We start from the raw sequence: 22,453 nt of genomic DNA, 5'->3' as shown, positions 1-22,453 counted from the left end.
ATGTCCTTCATATGTCTTCCAGATAAAAGGACACTGGGTAAGACTCACAGAAATACACAGGCCAACTTCCAGTGTGAGATGCCAGCGGTCCCATCTTCATCCCTTGAATCTCTGCCTCATTGTCTTCTCTCTTTCCCATAGGGTCAGGGCTACTGCCCAGCAAATCTTCACTGGGTAAGGGCCTTCTTCTCCAGTTTTGATTTCTATCAACCAAAATTAGGAGCAAAGAATCAACAGTTGGCACTAATCATCTTAGTGACTCACCCCGATGTGTCTTGTTTGAAACAGTGTCTTTATGATAAGTGGTAGTTGGCTTTCCAGGTGGCTCAGATGGTAAAGAATCTGCCTGCAAAGAAGGAGATGAGGGTTCGATCCCTGTGTCAAGAAGATCCCTGGAGAAGGGAATGGCAACCCACTCCAGTATTCTTGCCTGGAGAATCCCATGGACAGACGAACCTGGCAGGCTACAGTCCATGAGGTCGCAAAGAGTCAGACATGACTGAGCAAGTAGCAATAGGTCACAATGGAAAAGTAGTATTCCTGTGATTTACTGGGCAAGCCCCAAATTTCATTGCTCTTGGTCCCCTTCTTAGCAAAACATGTGTATTTCTGAGCAGTGATTTGCCTGTCTATATCACTATAAGAAACAGTAGTATCTAACACAATGATTCTCAAAACTTTTGGTCTCCTTAAAGCCATTCATAACCAAAGACTTTTGTTTATCTGGATTATATTTACTGATATTTATCATATAAAAAATTAAAACAGAATTTTTTGAAACAAAAAAGCATAGGCCTACATTCCATTAGCCACCACAGCAATGACATCATCACTGCACACTTATGAAGAAAAGTAACTGGGGGCTTTAGCAGTGTTCTCATACTAAGAATTTGATACATCCTCTGTCGCACAACAAAGGGCTGGTCTGTTTAGAAATCCTCAGGGCTAAATATAAACATTGAATAAGTCACTTTCCACATGTCTCCATCTTCCTTATATATCTTTGGGAATTATGGAGAATTTATGTTATTTAGAAAATTCTAGTAAGGCTTCAAACTAGAATCTTCCTTCATGAGTATATGAGACTTCAATTGAGAACTTTCAAAGATGCAAACGTGGTGTTTGCATGTCCAATCAGTTAGGTTAGTTCACATGTCTGGCGTACGTTGTCATACAAGAGCATCCTCTACACGTAGTTGTGCTTTTGTGTTCTTTAATGTACAGTACCGTATAGAGTATAGCAGGACACTACTTTATTTCAAGCCCAGGATGTCTGGAAGCAAACATAAAAGCAGCAGTGATGTAGCCGGTACTACTGTATTTTTCTTTTTTTTTTTTAATTTTATTTTATTTAACTTTACAATATTGTATTGGTTTTGCCATATATCAAAATGAATCTGCCACAGGTATACACGTGTTCCCCATCCTGAACCCTCCTCCCTCCTCCCTCCCCATACCATCCCTCTGGGTCATCCCATTGCACCAGCCCCAAGCATCCAGTATCGTGCATCGAACCTGAACTGGGGACTCGTTTCATATATGATATTATACATATTTCAGTGCCATTCTCCCAAATCATCCCACCCTCTCCCTCTCCCACAGAGTCCAAAAGACTGTTCTATACATCAGTGTCTCTTTTGCTGTCTCGTATACAGGGTTATTGTTACCATCTTTCTAAATTCCATATATATGCGTTAGTATATATAGTATATAGTATATATAGTATATAGTATATATAGTATATAGTATATATAGTATTGGTGTTTTCTTTCTGGCTTACTTCACTCTGTATAATAGGCTCCAGTTTCATCCACCTCATTAGAACTGATTCAAATATATTCTTTTTAATGACTGAGTAATATTCCATTGTGTATATGTACCACAGCTTTCTTATCCATTCATCTGCTGATGGACATCTAGGTTGCTTCCATGTCCTGGCTATTATAAACAGTGCTGCAATGAACATTGGGGTACATGTCTCTTTCAATTCTGGTTTCCTTGGTGTGTATGCCTGGAAGTGGGATTGCTGGGTTGTATAGCAGTTCTATTTCCAGTTTTTTAAGGAATCTCCACACTGTTCTCCATAGTGGCTGTACTAGTTTGCATTCCCACCAACAGTGTAAGAGAGTTCCCTTTTCTCCACACCCTCTCCAGCATTTATTGCTTGTAGACTTTTGGATCGCAGCCATTCTGACTGGCGTGAAATGGTACCTCATAGTGGTTTTGATTTGCATTTCTCTGATAATGAGTGATGTTGAGCATCTTTTCATGTGTTTGTTAGCCATCTGTATGTCTTCTTTGGAGAAATGTCTTTTCAAAGTACTTTACTGTACTTTAAAGATTAAAAATGTTTACTGTCTTTGTGTTTGTTTTTTATGTATGATTTGTCTATGTATCATTTTAGTATTTACATATTATTATGTATGTATTTACATTATGTATTATTTAAAATTATGTATTATTTTTATGTATTATTATTTTATGTATTATTTTAGCCCTTTACTGTACTTTAAAGATTACAAATGTTTTCTTTGTGTTTGTTTGTTTGTTATGTATTATTTGTGTTAAAAGTATTATAAACATATTACAATACATTACTATATAGCCAATTGTGTCAGTTGGGTACCTAGAATAACTTTGTTGGACTTACAAACAAACTGGACTCAGGGACGCACTCTCAGATGGAACTCATTTGTATATAGGGGACTTGCTATAATTAATTCCCAAAACTTGAAGGCTATCTATGAAAAGCTCTCCTCATCCAGCTCTACTTCAGTTCACTAACATCCATGAAGCCAGTCACAATCTCTCTCAGTCCTCATCCATATTCCATGTGCCAATTCCCCAAAAAAGACATTGACATTGTGTGAAGCTCGGGCCTTCTCCCAATATTTTCAGGGCCTGGAGTAAAGGCATATCTGGACAACCTAGTTCCATGGCCCATCACCCTATTCTTTGCTCTCACAGCTTTTTCTTACAGTATTGATGTTGTTCAGTCTCCCAGTCATGTCCAACTCTTTGTGACCCCATGGACTGAAGCACGCCAGGCTTCCCTGTCCCTCACCATCTCCCAGAGTGTGCCCAAGTTCATGTCCATTGCATCAGTGATGCCATCCTGCCATCTCATCTGCTGACACCTTCTTCTCCTGCCCTCGATCTTTCCCAGCATTAGGGTCTTTTCCAATGAGTTGGCTGTTTGCATCAAATGACCAAAATACTGGAGCTTCAGCATCAGTCCTTCCAAAAAGTATTCAGGGCTGATTTCCCTTCATATTGACTGGTTTGATCTCCTTGCTGTCCAGGGGACTTTTAGGAGTCTTCTCCAGCACCACAGTTTGAAGGCATCAATTCTTTGATGCTCTGACTTCTTTATAGCCCAGCTCTCACAACAATACATGACCACTGACTGGGAAGACCATAGCCTTGACTATACTCTTGTCAGCAGAGTAATGTCTCTGCTTTTCAACACACTGTCTAAGTTTGTCATAGCTCTCCTGCCAAGAAGTCCTTACAGTGTATGGGACACAAACACATCCGTATGCATGTTACAACCTACAAGGTCAACATGCAGAGTCTATAAATACTATTAACCTTTGAGAGCTCAGATTTATTCTAGGATTTTTGTGGAAGAGAAGAGAATGCCATCCTGTCCAACTCTGTATCACATGTTGTCAGTCACCTGAGTCCCCAAGCATCTCTGTTTATTCTCCAAATCTCAAAAAAAAAAAGTCTCTCTTGCATCATTCTGAAAATTTCTGAAACTCTTTTCTCTGACTATAAAGCTCAAACCCAAGGCCATACATTGAAATAGGGCAAACATCATACTATATGCCCCATTCATTCATTTCAACCCCACATGTTTCATATAAAACAAAATCTGTCTTCATGTGAATGAATGTAAGTAAATATAAAGTTCAAGGAATGAAATAGAGTCTATGTGCCTTGTTACAAAGGCGTCCATGCATGCTCAATCATGTTCAGCTCTGTGATCCCACGGCCAAGCTCCTCTGTCCATGGAATTTTCCAGGCAAGAAGACTGGAGAGGGTTTCCTACTCCAGGAGATCTTCCCGATCCAGGGATGGAACCTGCATCTCTTGTGTCTCCTGCATTGGTAAGGGGATTCTTTACCACTGGCATTTATAGAGCACAATTTGAAGCCTGGTTTTGGAAAAATGAAACCAATGTAATACATAATAACAATGGATCAAAAGTCACTTGTTCAAGTGTTTGAACTGTGGTGTTGGAGAAGACTCTGGAGAGTCCCTTGGACTGCAAGGAGATCCAACCTGTCCATTCTGAAGGAGATCAGCCCTGGGATTTCTTTGGAAGGAATGATGCTAAAGCTGAAACTCCAGTACTTTGGCCACCCCATGCGAAGAGTTGACTCATTGGAAAAGACTCTGATGCTGGGAGGGATTGGGGGCAAGAGGAGAAGGGGACGAGAGAGGATGAGATGGCTGGATGGCATCACTGACTCGATGGACATGAGTCTCAGTGAACTCCGGGAGTTGGTGATGGACAGGGAGGCCTGGAGTGCTGTGATTCATGGGGTCACAAAGAGTCAGACACAACTGAGCGACTGATCTGATCTGATCTGATCTCAAGTGTTTTAGGCTTGAAAGAGTAAGAAGAATGTCCAGATGTGAAGAGATCACTGACCAAACAGCAAAACCTTCAGAAGTACATGCCAAAGCAAGATGAAATATTCAAGAAATTTACCAAAGGAAGTATCAGCAGAGGTTCCCAACCTCCAGGATCTAACGCCTGATGATCAGGGGTAGAACTGATGTCATAATAATACAAATAAAGTTCACAATAAATATTGTGTGTTTGAATAATCCCAAAACATTCCTCTTGCTCACCCTGTCTGTGGAAAAATTGTCTTCCACAAAACTGGTCCCTGGTGCCAAAAATGTTGGGGACTGCTGAACATTGGTGAGGAAAAAATGTAGAGGACTTGAAGGAGACTGAAAGAGCCTCAGATTTTGATGTAGATCTGACTGCAGTGCAGGAGAGGAGGAAGAAAGGGAGGAATTATCCTACCTCAATCCACCTCCTCCTGAGCCCCCTCCCCATGCTGATAATATTAGAGGCGCCTGACCATTTTTTGTTCAGTCTTATCTCTGTCAATGAATTCTCTCGTATCCACACCCTGACATTCATTCTCTCCTCTGGAACCTTTGCTCTGGTCACTCTTAACTCCTGGGTAGGATATGCAGAAACCCTCTAGACCCTTCTCTGCAGCAAGAGGAGGACAAATAAGGGTATGTTAAATGCAGTAAAATAAAATGAGATGAATAAATGTGCTTCCATCCACAAAATGATATACAACTTACTAATACCAATTTAAATCACTTTTACATGGATCTAATTTAGATGATCCAAGACTCTGATCTCCTTCCCTTAATTCCAGTAATAAAAATAGTTAATTAGAAGAAAATATAATAAAGTGTTCTAAGTCCCCTTTACACTAGACTGAATGCTCTATATGGGATGATCACTGATGGCTAGTACATGGGAATCAATAAGGTAATTAAAACTTAGAGTCATTTCATATAATGTGTGTCAGGGTAAGAACAATAATCAGCAATGAATCACCAGTTCTGAATCAGAGAAAACCAAATTATAACACTGCTTAATTTTTAGTGCTTTGACCAGGGCCAGAGTCATTTGTGGTGAAATGACAAATAGGTTATAGGAGCTGGTCACCCTTTAACAGGTTGACAGCTCTAGTTATTAGAAAAGTTGAGTCATAGAGAATAGTACATAAATTCCAGAAAAGTCCTAGACATAAACGCTTTGGATCTATTTATTTTATATGAACTTGCAGAGCCCTGTAAAAGAAAATGGATTAAAATGATCACGAAGAGATTTTTTTAAAAAATGAAAAATTCCTTTAAGCTGTGCAGTTTGCCTATCACCAGAAGTGAACATCAAAAAGATTGCCTCTCTCAACAGGGATGATACAAAATGAAAGAAAGATGAACAAGCCACACATTTTTAAAAGCAAAAACAAAAACAAAATAATACTATTTAAACTGGACTTTAGATGTGGTGAAGTCACTGTTTTACTAAAAAAAGTGGAGAGAAATTCCAAAGTGAAAGCTTTTGGTTTTGTAAAGCAGGCTGTGTGAAAAACAGGTGTTCAACGCACTTTGCAGCAGAAAAAAAGATTCTTGTATTTACTCATAAGTCGAGGCACAGATATTTTCTTGTCTGGATGTAGTCAGTGTTTTGTACCACTTCTAATATATTGACTTAAACAATAAGAACGTATACCTATAACATGTCTATCAACTAAATTTTTACATTTTAAAAAATAATTTAGTGTTTTAATAAAAAGCCAGGTTTTGTGAACCAATTTAAAATTCCTAGAATTTAAGCAGTGAGCCTACTCAGATACTTATCTTTTCTACCATTGCATTTTACAACCAATTACTTAGGGGAAAAAGTTAAACTATTTTCTTTCCTTTTACTATTTGGTTGGCCAAAAAGTTCATTTGGGTTTTTTCTGTAAGAGGTTATGGAAAAACCCAAACGAACCTTTTGGCCAACTCAACATTTTCATAAGGTATATTTTTTGTGTGTCTACTGACAAGCCCTTGCATATTATATATTTTTTCTCTAATATATTTGGTAAAGGTCTTTGTTTGTTTCTAGCCGATACATGTTAAACTGTTCAAATAGTCACTTTTACTAGTAACAAATTTTGGATACATAGAAACAACTGTGGAACATAAATTCTGAACCTGTAGCACCAGGTAGAGGTGAAGCTGCAGATTTTGTCAGCACTCCCTCATCAAGCCTAAGGGATGATTTCCTCAAATAATTACATAACTGGGAAGAGCTGTTATTGAAAGACCTCAAACATGTGCCCACATTTCTTAGCCACCTATTAAGCTTCTGGTTTATTTTCTTCTTCCTGAAAAGATTAAGAATCTCAGCATCCAATTTGTATGGGTCTTAGATTGTCTAATACTAAAACTATGGAACATAGGAAATAGACCTTGGGAAAATAATTTCCAAAGTAATTAAGCCCAAAGGAATGTTGAATCACCTTTTGTCTTCAATAAGATTCCAAAGGCATTGCATTAAAAATAAGAGTTGAATTGCACAGCCACTAAAATGGACAAAATAGGGTCATTGGTACAGACGTGGATGGACTTAGAGTCTGTCATACTGACTTAAGTCAGAAAAACAAACATCATATATTAATGCTTATATGTGGAATCTAGAAAAAAAAAATTGATACAGATGAACCAATTTCCCAGGCAGTAATAGAGACCAAACAAAGAGAATGGACATGTGACCACAGTGGAAAGAGGAGAGTGGGACAAATTGGGAGATAGGGATTGACATATATTTACACTTTGTTCTTGTTGTTTAGTTGCTAAAGTCATGTCCAACTCTTTTGCAACCCCATGGATTGTAGCCTTGCCATGCTCAACTGTCCATGATATTTCCCAGGCAAGAATACTAGAGTGGATTGCCATTTCCTTCTCCAGAGGATCTTCCTGACCCAGGGATCGAACCTGCATCTCCTGCATTGCCAGGTGGGTTCTTTACCACTGAGCCACCTGGGAAGCTCTATATATGCACTACTGCTGCCGCTGCTAAGTCACTTCAGTCGTATCCAACTCTGCATGACCCCATAGACGGCAGCCCACCAGGCTCCCCCGTCCCTGGGATTCTCCAGGCAAGAACACTGGAGTGGGTTGCCATTTCCTCCTCCAATGCAGGAAAGTGAAAAGTGAAAGTGAAGTCGCTCAGTTGTGTCCGACTCCTAGCGACCCCATGGACTGCAGCCCACCAGGCCCCTCCAGTATATGCACTAGCAGGTGTAAGGTAGAGAGCTAGCGGGAGGCTGCTGCACAACACAGTGCTGTACAGTGGTGACTAAAGTGGCGGGGTGGGGGTGGGAGAGAGGTCCATGAAGAAGGGGGTATATGTACACATACAGCTGATCTGTGGGGTTGTACGGCAGAAACCAAGACAACATTCTAAAGTAATTATGTGCCAATTGAAAAATGAGTAGAATAAAATGTCCAGGCTGTTTCTTTATTATACTCATATCTCCCCTACTTGGGAGATGGGCTTCCCAGGTGACTCAGTGGTAAGAAATCCACCGGCAGTGCAGGAGATGCGAGTTCAACTCCTGAGTCAGGAAGACCTCCTGAGAAGGAAATAGCAACCCACTCCAGTATTCTTGCCTGAAGAATCCCATGGACGGAGGAGCCTGGTGGATTACAGTCCAAGAGGTCACAAAAGAGCCTGACACAACTTAGCAACTAAACAACAGCACCTGGAAGATACCCTTAGTTCCTAAATGCAAACTCTTCCTCCGTAATCCTACAGCCACTCCAATACTTGCCCAATGACAAGGCCATGAAGATACTTATTCCTAAAAACCTTCCCAGATAAGTCCTTAAATCGGTAAGTCTCAAGTGAAACCAAAAGTAACTTCAAAAGATAAAAGTCAGAGGACTCCAAGCTTTAAGACAGCAGAATGAAGACATCAGTATCTCTGTCTTCCTCTGAAACCATCTGAAAACAACAAAGAATGAGAAACAGAAATAGATAGGACAAACCACAGTGCATTTGAAGAAGAGTTGCAAAAAAAAAATTGGACCAGTATACAAAAAGATACTGAGAAGGGACACAGAAAATCTATGTGGAAAATATTAAAGGAAAGAAACATGCATAAATAGAAAGTAAACGAAGAAGAGACACTAGAAAAATTTTCCCACAGAACGGGTGAACATCCTGCCAAGCAACTCTTTGTTGTTTAATCACTCAGTCGTCCCCAATTCTTTGTGACCCCATGGATCACAGCATGCCAGGCTTCCCAGTCCTTAGCAAATTCAAACATCAAAAATGGCCTCTATGAAATAAGATGTCAAAGCATATAAAAAAACTCAAGAAAGAAATAAGAAGGCAAAAGAAGTTTTTTTCCTAATGAGCTGAAAAAAAATCAGCAAAGAAATAGAAAATAAAAAAATCATCATAGAATTTAAAAGTAAGTAAATTAAAACAGTTTGACAGTGTGAAATTATATAGAGTCCAGAAATAGGACTATATGCATTGGTTGTTTATTATTCAGTAAAGTGGCATTTAAAATTAGTAGAAGAAAAAAATATATATATATAAATAAATAAAATTAGTAGAAGAAAGATAATTCAATAAATGATATCAGTAAACTGGCTAAATGTTAGTGTTAGTCATACAGTCATGTCTGACTCTGCAGGCTACTCTGTCCATGGAATTCTCCAGGCAAGAATACTAGAGTGGGTTGCCACTCCCTTCTCCAAGCGGTCTTCCTAACCCAGGGATCAAACCTGGGTCTCCTGCATCGCAGGCAGATTCTGCACCATCTGAACCACCAGGGAAGCCTCAAAACTGGCTAGCCATCTGGCTATGCTAAAATGTTACAATTGATCAACTGTTGAAAAATAAAAGTAAAGTAAAAACCATAAGTTACCAGAAGGAAATGAATTTCTAAAATTATTTCACAGATGAAGGTAATATACAAACCCATAAACATTATAAACTATGCTTTCAAAGTTCAACATGACAAAAATAATTCCCTTCAAGCCATGTCAAACCCCAAGTGACCAATTAGATAAGAAATCTGTAAGTAAATATAGCGACTAGTAGGAAGCATTTCCTTAATATGTAAGCTCTTACTAATCATTAAGAAAAATATCAACAGTCAACGAGAAAAAGATAAAAGTCATGAATATGTAGTTATTTAAAAATAAGTACAAATATTATTTAAACACATTAAAAGTGTCTAAACTCAATCCAAATTAAAGAAATAAATACAGTGGGATGAATTGGGAGACTAGGATTGACATATATACACTACTATGTATAACATAGACAAATAATGAGAACCTGCTGCATAGCGCAAGGAAGACTGCTTAATGCTCTGTGATGACCTAAATGGGAAGAAAATCCAACAAAGAAGGGATATATGTATACATATAGCTGATTCACTTTGCTGTGCAGCAGAAACTAACACAGCATTGTAAAGCAACTATATCCCATAAAAAAAAATACAATACTGACAGATTCTTATTCTTTAGTTCAGTACTATTTTTTAAAATATATATATATATTTTATTGAAGTACAGTTGACTTGCAATGTTTCAGATGCACAGCAAGGTGACTGAGTTATGCAAGTACACATATATTATTTTTTAAATTATTTTCCATCATAAGTTATTACAAGATGTTGACTATAGTTCCCTATGCTATACAGTAAACTTTTGTTGCTTATTGCATATCTATTTTTTAATTAGAAATCTAGGATTCTATTCATACTAAGTCGAACAAGTGGAATCAAAATGTCACAATTATTTAGTTAGACAAAAATTCATAAGTTTTCTAAAATATATATATTATACCTTTTTACATATATATGTGTGTACCAAAGCTTTTCTCCTACACTTGATAAAGGCTTGAGAAAGAACATTAAAAAAACAAAAGGAAGAGATGGAGAAACTGGAAAACAGAAACTAAATGAAACGGGAACACTGAATACGAAATAGAAAAAGTGAAACAAACTAGATGAAAGTAAAAGACCATCATATAGTCCAGTTGTTTTTAAACATGACTGATCATTAGAAACATATCTGGAGCTCTGGAGGGAAAAAAAAAAAAACAATACCTGAGCATTTGTATTTTTAAAAACATTTCAAAACAGTACTGATATGCATATGGATTTTAAAAAGTGATTACAGGTTTTTCTATTAGATTCTAGTTTTGGTTATATAGAGTTCTACTATTTTCCTGTTGACCAATCATGATGCAATGATATTAAGTGAGTAATGGTTCCGTAATCACAATAGTAAAAGGTGTGTATCAGTTTTCACAGTCAATAGCCAAACAAAAAAATAAAAGATAGTGACAATTGCAAGCCATAATGGGAACATGATTAACCTAACAATACAATTGCATACAATTTGGGGTGGCAGGGGCTCAAGCAGAGTGATGTGAAAGTATACACGTGCACATGTTTCCATTCACCCTGTCAGTCTATGTCTTTTGGTTGGTATTTAATCCATTTACAGTTAAGGTAATTACCAATATGCAGGATCCTATTACCTTTTTTTAAATTGTTTTGGTTTATTTTCTGTAGGTCTTTTCCTGCTCTTGTGTGTCCTTTCTAGAGAAGTTCCTTTAGTATTTGTTGTAAAGCTGGATTGGTGGTGCTGAATTCTCTTAACTTTTGCTTGTCTGGAAATCTTTTGATTTTTCCATCAAATCTGAAGGAGAGTCTTGCTGGGTAAAGTATTCTTGGTTGTAGGTTCTTCCCTTTCATCACTTTAAATATATCATGCCATTCCCTCTGGCTTGTAGAGTTTCTGTTAAGAAATCAGCTGATAGTCTGATGGGAGTTCACTTGTTTGTTATTTGTCATTTTCCCTTGTTGCTTTAAATATTTTATCTCTGTCTTTAATTTTTGTCAGTGTGATTACTATGTGTCTCAGTGTGTTCCTCCTTGGATTTATCCTGCCTAGGACGCTCTGTGCTTTTTGGACTTTGTTGACTATTTCCTTTCCCATGTTCAGGAAGTTTTCAGCTATTATCTCTTCAAATATTTACTCAGGTTCTTTCTATCTCTCTTCTCCTTCTGGGACCCCTGTAATGTAAATGTTGGTGTGTTTAACTGTCACAGAGGTCCTTAGGCTGCCTTCATTTCTTTTCATTCTTTTTTCTATATTCTATTCTGCAGCAGTAATTTCCAGCATTCTGTCCTCCAGATCATTTATTCATTCTTCTGCCTCAGATATTCTGAAATTGATTCCTTTTAGTGTATTATTCATCTCTGTTTGTTTGTTCTTTAGTTCTTCTAGGTCTTTTGATAAACATTTCTTATATCTTCTCAATCTTTGCCTCCATTCTTTTGCCAAGATCCTGGATCATCTTCACTATCATTATTCTCAATTATTTTTCTGGAAGTGTGACTATCTCCACTTCATTTAGTTGCTTTCCTGGGGTTTTATCTTGTCCCTTCACCTGAGACATAACTTTCTGCTTTTTCATCATGATTAACTTTCTGTAATATGGTTTTTGTTTTAATTGCTGTGAGACTGTGCTTCTTCTTGCTTCTCTCTGCCCTCTGATGGATGAGGCTAAATGGATTGTGTAAGCTTCTTGATGGGAGGGCTGGTGGTGGGAAAACCTGAGTGTTGCTCTGGTGGGCAGGACCTTGCAGTTCAGTTCAGTCGCTCAGTCGTGTCTGATTCTTTGCGACCCCATGAATCGCAGCACACCAGGCCTCCCTGTCCATCACCAACTCCCGGAGTTCACTCAGATTCACGTCCATTGAACCAGTGATGCCATCCAGCCATCTCATCCTCTGTCGTCCGCTTCTCCTCCTGCCCCCAATCCCTCCCAGCATCAGAGTCTTTTCCAATGAATCAACTCCTTGCATGAGGTGGCCAAAGTACTGGAGTTTCAGCTTTAGCATCATTCCCTCCAAAGAAATCCCAGGGCTGATCTCCTTTAGATCTCCTTGGTTGGATCTCCTTGCAGTCCAAGGGACTTTCAAGAGTCTTCTCCAACACCACAGTTCAAAAGCATCAATTCTTTGGCACCCAGCTTTCTTCACAGTCCAACTCTCACATCCATACATGACTACTGGAAAAACCATAGCCTTGACTAGACAAACCTTTGTTGGCAAAGTAATGTCTCTGCTTTTGAATATGCTATCTAGGTTGGTCATAACTTTCCTTCCAAGGAGTAAGCATCTTTTAATTTCATGGCTGCAGTCACCATCTGCAGTGATTTTGGAGCCCAGAAAAATAAAGTCTGACACTGTTCCCACTGTTTCCCCATCTATTTCCCATGAAGTGATGGGACCAGATGCCATGATGTTCATTTTCCGAATGTTGAGCTTTAAGCCAACTTTTTCACTCTCCTCTTTACTTTCATCAAGAGGCTTTTTAGTTCCTCTTCACTTTCTGCCATAAGCGTGGTGTCATCTGCATATCTGAGGTTATTGATATTTCTCCCAGCAATCTTGATTCCAGCTTGTGTTTCTCCCATCCCAGGGTTTTTCATGATGTACTCTGCATATAAGTTAAATAAGCAGAGTGACAGTATACAGCCTTGACGCACTCCTTTTCCTATTTGGAACCAGTTTGTTGTTCCACGTCCAGTTCTAACTGTTGCTTCCTCACCTGCATATAGGTTTCTTAAGAGGCAGGTCAGGTGGTCTGGTATTCCCATCTCTTTCAGAATTGCCCAAAGTTTATTGTGATCCACATAGTCAAAGGCTTTGGCATAGTCAATAAAGCAGAAATAGATGCTTTTCTGGAACTCTCTTGCTTTTTCCATGATCCAGCAGATGTTGACAATTTGATCTCTGGTTCCTCTGCCTTTTCTAAAACCACCTTGAACATCTGGAAGTTCACGGTTCATGTATCACTGAAGCCTGGCTTGGAGAATTTTGAGCATTACTTTACTAGCGTGTGAGATGAGTGCAATTGTGCAGTAGTTTGAGCATTCTTTGGCATTGCATTTTTTTGGGATTGGAATGAAAAGTAACCTTTTCCAGCCCTGTGGCCACCGCTGAGTTTTCCAAATTTGCTGGCATATTGAGTGCGGCACTTTCACAGCATCATCTTTCAGGATTTGAAACAGCTCAACTGGAATTGCTCAGTAAAGCTCTAATCTAATTATCTGCCGATGGGTGGGGTTTATTCCCTCCTTGATAGTTGTTTGGCCTGAGGTGACCCAGCCCTGTAGTCTACAGGCTCTGTGGTAGGGTTAATGGCAAACTCTAAGAGGGTTTTATGCCAAGGGGGACCCTCCAGTGCCCCCATTCCTGTGGTGAGCCCCTGCTGACCCACCCCACACACACCCAGGAGGCCCTCCAACACTAGCAGGTCGCTTTGGTTCAGGCTAGTGTGGGATCACTGCTCCTCTCCTCTGCGTCTTGGTGCACATAGAATTTTGTTTGTGCCCTCCAATACTGGAGTCTCTATTTACCCCAGTCCTCTGCAAGTCCTATAATCAAATCCCGCTGGCCTTCAAGGCCAGTTTCCATGGGGATTCCCAGTTCCTTTCTTGGATCCCTATGTTGGGAAGCCTGACATGGGGTTCAGAAACTTCATAACAGTGGGAGAACTTCTTTGGTATTATTGTTCTCCAGTCTGTGGCTCACCCACCCAGCAGGTATGGGATTTGATTTTATCATGACCCTCCTACTGTCTGGCTACAGCTTCTTTGTCTCTGGACGTGGGGTATCTTTTTTTGTGTGGTTTCCAGTGTCCTCCTCTCAATGGTTGTTCAACAGCAAGTTGTGAATTTGGTGCTCTCGCAGGCAGAGATGAGCACATGTCCTTCTACTCTGCCTTCTTGAACCAGAAATTGTTAGTTTGGTACTATTGACAACATGCTATGTCAGCCAGTATGTAGAAAAACAGACACTCTTACATTATTCTTATGCAGATATAATGAAAATAATTTCTCTGGAGAAAGAACTGAAAGCTATCAAATTTTAAATGAACACCCATTATACCAATCTCACTTCCAGGAATCCATGTTACAATTATGCACACCTAAGTTTGCAAAGACATGAATTAGGGTAGTCACTGAAAAATTGTTTATAATTTTTTTAAAAAATTTGGAAGCAATCTAAATGTCCACCTATTTAGAAATATACATATACTCATTCATATATAAATGATAATATCTATAACACTGTTTTATATATTATCACTTTCTTTAAAAATACATCTTAAAGATTGCTTCCTTTCAGGACACATGTGTAGATCTGATTTATTCATTTTAACAACTACATAAACCATCCTTCCTATTTTTGATACCTTTCTTTCTGCATTTCACAGGCTGTTTCACAGAGCTAAGTCCACACTCTCTCCCTCATTAAAAAGAGAAAGGAATAAAGCCCTCGGTTCCCATAAATGGATAAGCTTATCAAGAGAGTATCACCAACCATTCTTCAAATCTCTCATCTGTCCCCACTCCCATCCTTCCAACAAAAGAGCCCTACTAAGATTATCAGGATCATTCACAACTCTGGATACAAACGATGTTTTTTTCTCCAATCAGTGATCTTGTTTATCGTGTTTACCACTCAGCTGGCTCTCCTTGGCTTCTGTGATGAAAGGGTCTCCTGTTTTTCCTCCTACTTTTATAACCATTTATTTCTCACCTTCTGTCTGGCCATTAAATCTTAGAGTTGCCCCAGTCTCAGTCTTATGTCATCTCTTCTCCTCACTCTACTCTCTCTGTTGGCAAAAATAAACCCAAGGGTGGGACTTCCCTGGCAGTCCAGTTGGTAAGACTCTTCCCCCAATGCAGGGGGTGTGAGCTGAGCACCAATCTCTGGTTGGGGAGCTGAGATTTCACATGCCTCCTGGCAAAAATACCAAAACATAAAACAAAAGCAATATTGTGACAAATTCAATAAAGACTTTTTAAATGGTACACAGTAAGAAAAATCTTCTAAAAATAGGACCCAAGGCATCAATTTATCAAGCCCCCTATATATCCAGCCCTCATCTCTCCTCTAATTTCCAGACTTGCTTATACAACTGCCTGTTTGACTAGGATCTTTCCTCAACGGTGATCTTTTGGAAGTACCTCAAATTCAGTATGTTCAAAGTTAGCTCAAAAACCCCTCCAAAATCTAGGTTTAATTTCCAATATTCCCTGTCACTGGATGCTACTTTAGTAGTATGTGACTAACATGCTACTCGATGTTAGTCACTCAGTCATATCTGAGTCTTTGTGACCTTGTGTACTGTAGCCCACCAGGCTCCTCTGTCCAGGGACTTCTCCAGGCAAGAATACTGGAGTGGGTAGCCATTCCCTTCTCCAGGGAATCTTCCAACCCAGGAATAGAACCTGGTCTCCTGAATTGCAGGCAGATTGTTTACCATCTGAGCCACAAGTGGTAAAAGCTGGATACCTCAGAACTATCTTGAACACTTTCCTCTCTCCCTGAATCCATCACAAAAGCATGCCTACTTAATCTCTTAAAGCTCTTACAAATATATCCACTGCTTGTCCATCTCCACCCCAGCCCTAGAATGCCATGGACCCTCATCTTTCACGTGGACGACAATAGAAGCCTCCTAAGTGTATCATCCACTCTTCCTAATTCAGTCTCACAATAGCTAGTTATTTGCTCAGTATCCAAGAATGTCACATCCCTGCCTAGGAACATGACTGGTCCTCATGGAAAAAGAGCCAAAAAATGAATCGATGATTAAAGTGATCAGCTATTAGAAGAAGTAAGAGGGAAAACGAAATCATCTGGGGCTAGAAGTTGATAAAGGCTTAAAGAAACAAGTTACAGCTGGATCTTGTCAAGTATTGGGTTGGCCAAGAAGTTTGTTCAGGTTTTTCTGAAAGATGTTATGGAAAAAACAGAACAAAAATTTGACCAACCTCGTATGTAGGCTCTAGAGCATAGAAAGGTAAAGGAAGCCCTTTCCAGATCATGTGAATAGCTATTGAAAAAAAAAAAAAACCCACAGAGGAGACAATGGGCATATCAAGTGAGAAGATCAGCCAGGGTGACACAATAATATTAAACCAGGGGGTGGAAGATGAGAGATACTGCAAAGCCTAAAAAGAGTTTGCAACACAGAGCACAAGATAAAAACAGACAAGTATTGTTCAGACAGACTTCAGAACCAGAATTAATCCACAGGACAGACCATAGTGAAAAGAGTCTTTGTTATTTACATGAGTGTCAGTGGGAATTCTATGTGGTTCTGGTAGACCTGTCCGTTTACAACAGGAAAGACTTTTTAAAACCTGGAACTAAGACTAAAGGAGCCATAGTATAGCTCTCCAAGGTAAACAGGAGTAGAAAGAGACATATGGGCTGGAGACCAGAGCAGCACCAGTAATCCTGAAAGGAAACAATGACATCCTGCAAAACACCTGGCTGGTGTATGGCCTGGGGTCGAGGCATAAGCCCAAAGCTGCAGTGTTGTGACCCAAGGTCATGCAGGAAGCTTCGAGGGCTTGTCTAGGTACCCTACATCTTGGGGTCTGGTAGGCAACAAACTTAATTCTTTAAATTTTCAACTTTATTGAGTTATAATTGACAAATAAAATTATAACATATTTAAAGCATAATTGAAACAATTAAAATTATAACATTTAAATCTATTTATAACAGATTTAATACACACAATAAGACAATTCTATTACTCAACCACAAAAATGAATGAAACTGTGTCATCTGTAGAGATACAGATGAACCTAGAGAGTGTCATACAGAGTCAAATAAGACGGAAAGAAAAAACAAATATCATATATTAATGTATATATGCAGAATCCAGGAAAATGGTATTGATGATCTTATCTACAAAGCAGAAATAGAGACACAGACGTAGAGAACAAATGTAGGGACAGCAAGCAGGGAGGGAGAAGAAGGGGGCAATAAACTGGTAGATTGGGATTGACATATATACACTATTGATACAATGCATAAAACAGATGACTAAAGAGAACCGACTATACAGCACAGGGAATTCTACTCAGCATCTTTCCTCAACTGTGATCTTTTGGAAGTACCTCAAATTCAGTATGTGCAAAGGTAGCTCAAAAACCCCTCCAAAATCTAGGTTTAATTTCCAATATTCCCTATGTCACTGGATGCTACTTTAGTAGCATGTGACTAACATGCTACTGTATGTTAGTCACTCGGTCATATCTGACTCTTTGTGACCTCGTGTACTGTAGCCCTCACTCAATGACCTACATGGAAGGAAATCCAAAAAAGAGGGGATGTATGTATTTGTTGGAGAAGGAGATGTATCCTTGCATCCAGTATCCTTGCCTGTAAAGTCCCATGGACAGAGGAGACTGGTGGGCTGCAGTTCATAGGGTCACAAAGAGTCGGGCAGGACTGAGCAACTAACACACACATATGTATATGTATAGCTGATTCACTTTTCTGTTCAGTAGAAACCAACAAAACACACAATATTCTAAAACAACTGTACTCCAATAAAAATTAATTTTAAGAATTTTTTGAAAACCTTAATTCTAAAAAAAAAATATATATATATATACTTAATTCAAAACTGACCTGTTTGCTGCACTGGCTGCTGCTTTGTCTGGGGTGATATATCAGAGAGCTTGAAAAGTTCAACAATTATGTCCATCATCAGTCTTCTCGCTAAGGATCTGCCTCAACAGATTTGCTAAATAGTGAAGCACTTCTACCTCTGACATTAGCAATGGTGACATCTCTGCCTAAGTTAGAGAAAAGTCTAGATTTTTTCTGCCCAAGTCTGCTCCTTCCCTGGTCTTCACTCTTGTAGTAAATGACATCACTTTCCACTTGTCAAGCAGGATATGTGAAATATATGTGGAAGTCGTTTTTGACTACTCACGACGTCTGTCATCTCACATTAAATCTATTATCAAGGTCTTGTTCGCTTTTTTTTTTTCCACATCATAAATCTGACCACTTTTCACTACCACTATCTCTACACACCCTCATCCGAGATCCATCATCTCTCACTGTGGCTCCTGAAGTAGTCTGCAAAGATGACAGCTTGCTTAAATCTTTCCCCCTGTGATAGATACTGCTAGTTGTCTGCAGTATCCATTCTGCCATTATTTCTTACTACTGGACCCCTGATTTTGATCAGGGATACAAAATAAGAAACTCAATACACACCTTCTGTGTTTCTCTTGTAGCTAAAGATAGCCATTTGACCCACTTCTTGCCAAAGAGAAATACTCAGAATAATCCCAAGTACAGCTTCCAAAAGAGCTTTTTGGAAAGAACAGACTAAAAACTACACTTTTCTCTCCTTCTACTTCCTTCCAGGAAAGTGGTCATGATATTACAAAATGAAACAGCTGTATTGCAGCCAAGAGATAAAAGCCACATGCTAAGGATGGTGCACAGGAAAGTGGAGGAAGCCTGGTTCCTTGAGGATATCCCCGAACCCAACGAGGATGGACACTTGCTTTCAGTGTTCTAATTGTGTGAAACAAATAAAACCCTGGCTTGTTTTAGGTGTTGTTTGTAGGTTTCTCTTCTGTTTTCACTAAAAGCATTCTTAATAGATAAAACTCCTTTTTGTTCAAGCCTCCAGATAATAATCAACATGAGCTTTGCAAAGACTAGGTTCCCATCAAACCCAGAAAAAATTCCAAAGGCCTTATAAAGTCTTTATAAAGATAGCCCCTGCCTATCTTACAGTATTCTTGCCTGGAGAATCCTGTGGACAGAGGAGCCTGGTGGGCTGTTGTCCATGGGGTCACACAGAGTTGGACACGACTGAAGCGACTTAGCATGTATGCATGCCTTGGAGAAGGAAATGGCAACCCACTCCAATATTCTTGCCTGGAGAATCCCAGGGACAGAGGAGCCTGGTGGCCATCTATGGGGTCACACAGAGTCGGGCACAACTGAAGCTACTTAGCAGCAGCTGCCTATCTTTCTAAACTCTTCTTTACTTCTCCTATTGTTATGTAGCCTTTCTGCCACTAAAACAGTGTATGTGGTTTTTAAGTAAAGGAGATTATTATTAGAGCAGAACTTACACCTCTCTCCTTTAAGTATCTTACATTCATCTACCAAAGGACTAACATAGTCTTAGCTCCCTTATTTTTATTTTAACAGTCTTGGCACCAATCTATGCCCTCCTCACCCATATTGGGGAGACCAGGAGTTAGACAGGACCATTGTCACACCACCTCAACTTCTTTCCCCTGGCTTCCTCCACCTCTACAACCTTCCTCTCCATCTTTATTACAGCCTCTGTTGGGTCATCCTATTGGGTAGATCCTCAAAAATCTTGAGTGTAAGAGGCCTATGTCTGATTCTTTAATTTGATTAATAGATAATTTGCTCATTCAAATTTTCAGCTTCTAATCTTTGGATTTGCCCCAAAAATGTCTAAAATGGCACTCAACTTAGATGATACAGCTCCTAAATATATGAAAAAATCTCCTCACTGGGCTGCTAAGGCTACTTGTGAAATTTATATCTCTGAGTTAGAATGATTATGCCACTAGATTGTACCTTCAATAATCCTATGGGTTTATTAAGTATCACTGGGTTCATTGAAATAAAGCTGAGGAAATTTATTATGATATACTGAGTCTCACAAGCTTTAAAGAGCACAGCACAATTCTGATTAAGAATCTCAAATGATTTTGCTCCAAAATAGAATCAAAGCACATGAATCCTAAAAATTAGATTGTTGTTTGCTAAGTTGTGTCTGACTCTTTGCAACCCCAAGGAAACCTGTCACCATCGCCAGGCCCCTCTGTCCATGGAATTTCGCAGTCAAGAATACGGGAGTGGGTTGCCATTTCCTTCTCCAGACAATCTTCCTGACCCAGGGATCAAACCCACGTCTCCTGTGTCTCCTGCATTGGCAGGCTTTCTTTACCACTGAACCACCCTTCCTGAGATCAAACTCTTCAGTACTCTTCCCACATAGCCATTTAGCATACAAAGCTTCTCAAATCCAAGATGGGAGGTGAATTCAATACTACAAAGCACTTGACTCACCTCCTACAGTAATAAAAATAAAGCCAAAAGTAAACAAATAGGGCCTAATTAAACTTAAAAGCTTTTGCATAGCAAAGGAAACCATTAAAATGACAAAAAGACAACCCTCAGAATGGGAGAAGATATTTGTAAATGAAGCAACTGAAAAAGGATAAATATCCAAAATATACATGCAGCTTATGCAGCTCAATATCAAAAAAACAAAAAACTCAATCAAAATGGGCAGAAGACATGCAGACTGCCAACAAACACATGAAAAGAGCCTCAATATCACCAATAACTAGAGAAATGCAAATCAAAAGTACAATGAGATAACATCTCACACCCATCAGGATGGCCATCAACAAAAAATCTACAAACAATAAATGTGAAGAGGGTGTAGAGAAAACGGAACTCTCTTGTACTGTTGGTGGGAATGTAAATTGATACAGCCAATAAGGAGAACAGTATGGAGCTTCCTTTAAAAACTAAAAATAGGACTACCAAGTGACCCAGCAATTATACTCCTGAGCATATACCTGGTGGTGGTGGTGGTTTAGTGGCTAAGTCGTGTCCGACTCTTGTGACCCCATGTACTATAGCCCACCAGGCTCCTCTGTCTGTGAGATTCTCCAGGCAAGAATACTGAAATGGGTTGCCATTTCCTTCTCCAGGGGATCTTCCCGACCCAGTAATCAAACCCAGGTCTCCTGCATTGCTGGCAGATTCTTTACCGACTGAGCTACAAGGGAAGCCTTGTGGCTTTCAGGTTTCTTAAAGGGGATGCACCCAGATTTCCATGGACTGGACTGTAGGTCCTTAATTCTGTACACTCTCTTCCCACTTAGCCAGTTCCTGGAACACAAGCCTGTTTGGAAGGGGCTTATCCATTCTACAATGCTGCAATCTCCCCTAGTCCCTATTAACCCAGTCGCTCTTTCTGTACACAAATGCTTCCCACCCTAGGCCTTCTTAGATCTTAAGTCCCTGGACATATACCTACATGAGCTTTTTCTTCAGGACACATGGCTCCTATGGTGGACCTCAGAACACAGCTATCTCTCAATGTTGCCATGGGATATCCACTAAGTACAAGGGCCCCAACTCAGGCTACTGCCAAATACTGCTGTTTGCAAACCATTTGCCCCAACTGATTGTGGATCCACAAATAATCTTCACATCCAGGGCATGAGATCCTGGTGCAGGGGCCCTTCAGGCTTTTCCAGGAAGCCTCAGGAAGCAATACAAGAAGGCCAGATTTATACTGAGAGCTGTTCATTGTCCTGATACTTCCTTTAGGTCACACAAAGTTAAAGAGTAAAGGTGGCTTAAACAGTAAGACCTATGGAGGGCAAAAGTGCAATGTACTGCAGCCTCACGTGACAGTACAGGAGTCTTGGAGCCTCATCAAGAAGTCCCTACTCCTCCTGGGAGAAATGTATGGCCACATCCTCAAAGACCACAAGGCCCTGAGCCAGCGTCATCGCCGAGGCTTCTGTCGCCAGTCGTAGGAAGAGCGAGGATGGACCAGGGGCAATGCGGTCAAATACGGTCTCAGGGGGCCCCACAGCCGCCACTAGGCAGCGGGGCCAACACCTCTCCTCTCATATTTAAAAAAAAAATAGATGCACTCTAATGTTCAGTGCAGCACTATTTACAATAGCCGGGACATGGAAGCAATGTAAATGTCTATTAACAGAGGACTAGAAAGAGAAGATGTGGTATATACATACAATGGAATATTATTCAACCATTAAAGGGAACAAAATTGGGTCATTTGTGGAGATGTGGATAGACCTAGAAACTGTCATACAGAGTGAAAGTGAAAGGCATTCAGTCGTGTCTGACTCTTTGTGACCCCATGGACTATACCGTCCGTGGAATCCTCTAGGCCAGAATACTGGAATGGGTAGTCTTTTCCTTCTCCAGGGAATCTTCCCAAC

The sequence above is a fragment of the Bos javanicus genome, chromosome 17 (assembly GCF_032452875.1).
Source record: "Bos javanicus breed banteng chromosome 17, ARS-OSU_banteng_1.0, whole genome shotgun sequence".
Lineage (NCBI taxonomy): Eukaryota > Metazoa > Chordata > Mammalia > Artiodactyla > Bovidae > Bos > Bos javanicus.
The sequence above is the reverse complement of the archived record's forward strand: the minus strand, read 5'-3'. Positions refer to the sequence as shown.